At 50.0% G+C, this 4631-nt stretch overlaps 1 non-coding gene across 1 annotated transcript; it reads right to left on the reverse strand.

The window, feature by feature from the left end:
• Window positions 1-4096: 4096 nt before the first annotated feature.
• On the reverse strand, window positions 4097-4190 carry TRNAT-UGU (transfer RNA threonine (anticodon UGU)). Its single transcript has 2 exons — window positions 4153-4190; window positions 4097-4132 (listed from the first exon to the last, which is right to left on the reverse strand). It is a non-coding gene; the product is annotated as a tRNA-Thr (tRNA).
• Between the last annotated feature and the right edge of the window lie 441 nt (window positions 4191-4631).

The raw sequence follows: 4631 nt of genomic DNA on the forward strand, positions 1-4631 counted from the left end.
ACCTTTCCTCCCTCCATGGGCTTCGATTGGGGCTGGCCAAAAATCCCTGTTCATGCTGGATCAGGACTGGGCTGTGCCCTACCCCACTCTGGACAGCTGGATGGGGCCCTGTCATGAACTCCTTGGGCCCCAGATTGGAACCACTGACTGCGTACTGCTTGCATATGGATTGGGCACTGCCCATCCATCTCACCAGACAAAAAGGTTGAGCACTCTTTGTTAAGAGTGGTGTTTTAGCTGTGATGATCCAGGAAGTATGCAAAAGGCAAGGATTTTTTGGGTGTGGTGACTTTTATTGGACCAACTGTATGGTTGGAATTAAATTACTCCTCAATGTCTTCATCAGCGACTTGGACGAGGGAGTGAAGTGTACTCTGTCCAAGTTTGCAGATGACACAAAGCTGTGGGGAGAAGTGGACACGCCGGAGGGCAGGGAACAGCTACAAGCACACCTGGACAGGTTGGACAAATGGGCAGAAAACAACAGAATGCAATTCAACAAGGAGAAATGCAAAGGGCTGCACCTAGGGAGGAAATATGTCCAGCACACCTACTGCCTAGGGAATGACCTGCTGGGTGGCACGGAAGCAGAAAGGGATCTCGGAGTCCTAGTGGACTCCAAGATAAACATGAGCCGGCAGTGTGACGGAGCCATCAGAAAAGCTAATGGCACTTTATCGTGCATCAGCAGATGCATGACGAACAAATCCAAGGAGGTGATACTTCCCCTCTATTGGGCGCTGGTCAGACCGCAGTTGGAGTACTGTGTGCAATTTTGGGCGCCACACTTCAAGAGGGATGTGGATAACCTGGAGAGGGTCCAGAGAAGGGCCACTCGTATGGTTAAGGGCTTGCAGACCAAGCCCTACGAGGCGAGACTAGAGAACCTGGACCTCTTCAGCCTCTGCAAGAGAAGGTTGAGAGGCGACCTTGCGGCTGCCTATAAGTTCATCACGGGGGCACAGAAGGGAATTGGTGAGGTTTTATTCACCAAGGCGCCTCGGGGGGGTTACAAGAAATAATGGCCACAAGGTAGCAGAGAGCAGATTTAGACTGGACATTAGGAAGAACTTCTTCCCAGTTCGAGTGGCCAAGGTCTGGAACGGGCTCCCAAGGGAGGTGGTGCTCTCCCCTACCCTGGGGGTTTTCAAGAGGAGGTTAGATAGGCATCTAGCTGGGGTCATCTAAACCCAGCACTCTTTCCTGCCTATGCAGGGGGTCGGACTCGATGATCTATTGAGGTCCCTTCTGACCCTAACTTCTATGAATCTATAAGTTAGATAAGCTTTCAAACACAAGATTCATAAATTAATAGATTCATAGATGCTAGGGTTGGAAGGGACCTCAACAAACCATTGAGTCCGACCCGCTGCCTAGGCAGGAAAGAGTGCTGGGGTCAGATGACCCCAGCCAGATGCCTATCCAGCCTTCTCCTAAAGACTCCCAAGGTAGGGGAGAGCACCACCTCCCCTGGAAGCCCATTCCAAATTGTGGCCACCCTTCCCGTGAAGAAAGTTTTTGTGATGTCTAGCCTAAATCTGCTCTCTGTCAGTTTGTGACCATTGTTCCTTGTTACCCCAAGAGGCATCCTGGTGAACAGAGCATCTCCGGTTCCTTGCTGCGCCCCCCCTAATGAATTTGTAGTTGGCCACAAGATCACCTCTCAGCCTTCTCTTGTGGAGGCTGAAGAGGTCCAGATCCCTTAGTCGCCCCTCATAGGGCTTAGCCTGTAAACCCTTAACCGTACAAGTGGCTCTCCTCTGGACCCTCTTGAAGCTGTCCACATCCTTCTTAAAGTATGGTGCCCAAAACTGGACGCAGTACTCCATCTGGAGTCTGACCAGTGCCGCATAGAGGGGAAGTGTCACCTCCTTGGTTCTAGTTGTCATGCATCTGCTGATGCACGATTAAGTGCAGTTAGCTTTGCTGATGATTCGTCACACTGACGACTCACGCTCATCTTGGAGTCCACTAGGACTCCGAGATCCCTTTCCGCTTCTGCGCTGCTGAGAGGGTCATTTCCTAGCCAGTAGGTGCGCTGGATATCTTTACGTCCTAGGTGCAGTACTCTGCATTTGTCCTTGTTGTACTGCATCCTGTTGTGTTCAGACCACTTTTCCAACCTGTCCAGGTCTGCCTGCAGTCATTCCCTACCCTCCAGAGTGCTTACTTCACCCCACAATTTGGTATCATCTGCAGACTTGCACAGAGGACACTTCACGCCCACATCCAAGTCACTGATGAAGACACTGAAGAGTACAGGTCTAAGGACTGAGCCCGGTGGGAACCCACTACCCAGATGCTTCCAGGTCGATACCGACCCGTCTGCTACCACTCTCTGGGTGCGACCCGCAAGCCAATTTGCCACCTGCCAGACCGTGTAAACATCTAAGTCACAGCCTCTTAATTTATTTAAGAGAATGGGATGAGATACGGAATCGAAGGTCTTCCTAAAATAAAAAAAACCAACATCCACCTCTACTTCTGCATCAGCATTTTGTGACCTGGTTATAAAATGAAACCAGATTAGTCAGGCATGATCCACCTGCTACGGATCAATGCTGGTTGCCCTGCTGCATTATTTTTCCCGCTGGACTCCCACAAATATGATCCTTAATAATCTTTTCAAAGACTTTTCCAAGGATGGAGGTGAGGCTGACTGGCCTATAATGACTTGTATCCTCTTTCCTCCCCTTCTTGAAAATGGGGACCACATTGGCCCTTTTCCAGTCCTCTGGGACCTGACCCGAGTGCCACGAGTGCTCAAACAGCCGTGCCAGTGGCTCTGCAATGACACCGGCAAATGCCTTCAGTACTCGCGGATGCAGCGCGTCTGGGCCTGCTAACTTAAACACATCCAGTCCATCCAAGTGACTCTGCACCACGTCAGCGCCGACAGTTGGTAGGCTGGTATCCCTCTGATCCCATCTAAGAACCTGTTAGGAGACTGATCTTGACCCTTGTTCAAGGACACTGAGGCAAAAAACTCATTGAATAGCTCAGCCTTGTCCCCCCTGTCTGTCACTAATTGCTCGTGTTTCTTCAGTAGGGGTCCTGTGCTGCCCTGCGCCTTCGTTTTGCTCCCTACATACCTGACAATAGACTTCTTGTTGTCTTTAATTTGTGTTGCCAGCCTCAGCTCTGTAGTTGCTTTGGCCTTTCTAACTGCCACCCTGCAAGTGCAGGCCAAGTAGATACACTCCTCCTTGGTAGCTTCCTCCTGCTTTCACCACCTATATGCCTTCTTTTTTTTTTTTGCCCTTAGGCTCTTCTGGATGTTTGTGTTTAGCCAAGGAAGTTTTTTGGCCCCTTTCTCCCCTTTCCCTCGCACTGGGATCATCTCCCTCTGTGCCTGAAGGATCACTTCCTTTAGGAACGACCTCCCTTCCTGGACTCCCATCTCGCCAATACTCCTCTCCTGCAGTGCATCGCTGGTTAAACTGAGCACACTGAAGTTAGCCTTCCTAAAGTCAAGCACCTCCATCCTATTATTATCTTACCCACTCGACGCCGTATGATAAATTTGATTGAGTGAGTGGTGGTCACTGTCCCCAAGGTGACCACGAATCTGTAGTTCCCCTACCAGGTCATCCCCCATAGCCAACACCAAGTCCAGTGGGACCGTATACTTCCTGCGTTAGGTGAGCGGTTGGATTTGGCTGACTGCTTTTCCCAGCAGATGTCAGGGTAGTTTAGGTCCCCCATGACAACCATGTCCCTAGACTGTACGGCCTCTGAGAGCTGCCGCAAGCATTCCCAGTCTAGCTCTGCTCCTTGATGTGGTGGTCTGTAGCAGACCCCCATCACCAGGTCCCTTTCCCCTTGACCTCCGTGTGTCCTAACCCACAATGCTTTAACTTTCTCTTAAGACTCCCTTCTGTGCACTCACCTGAACACGGTCTGAAACCAATGATGCTAATGCGCAGAGTTCAGACTCCTCCTGCTCTCCCCTCAACTAAATAGGGATGGGAGAAAACCCCTTCCCACGTCCCTACAGCTGGCCCAGGTCACCTTACTGCTGCTGCTGGTTCCTTACCACGGCACAGGCGCCAAGGGCGCACACACGCTTGCTTCAGCATCCCAAGTAAAAGTCAAATGCTCTAGGTGAGGCTTGAACTCACAACCTTAGCAGCACTTCCATAGGGTTGTTTTTACAAGTACCACATGCTAACCCACTGCACCACCAGAGCTGAACTGAAAGGCTTTTTGTCACTCTTTTAGAGCATTGGTTTAAAGTAATTGTATCTCTGCTATTGGCTTTTGGATTTAATAAAGACATTTGAACTGAGTTACTGACACGCTCAACCAAATTCTAACACAACATACAGGGCGCATCTACATGTGTCACTATGGCAACTTTACTGTGCTGTGTGTGTGGCACATGATTATTTTTAGCCGCTACTTCACCGTAGTGGCGCGCTATACCAGGGGAGTGTGTTGCAATGGGGAGGTAGCTGCTGTTTGCGTGTAGATGCCCATGGATGCTACATCGCCAATTTTGTTTCTTATACTGCTGTTTTTCCAAATGTTTCTAATAAATCAGAGAAAACTAGGGTTGAAAGGGGTTCCAGTAACTCATCTAGTCCAACCCCTTGCTAAAAGCAGGACCATCCTTAATTTGATCATGCCAG

The sequence above is a fragment of the Alligator mississippiensis genome, chromosome 1 (assembly GCF_030867095.1).
Source record: "Alligator mississippiensis isolate rAllMis1 chromosome 1, rAllMis1, whole genome shotgun sequence".
Taxonomy (NCBI): domain Eukaryota; kingdom Metazoa; phylum Chordata; order Crocodylia; family Alligatoridae; genus Alligator; species Alligator mississippiensis.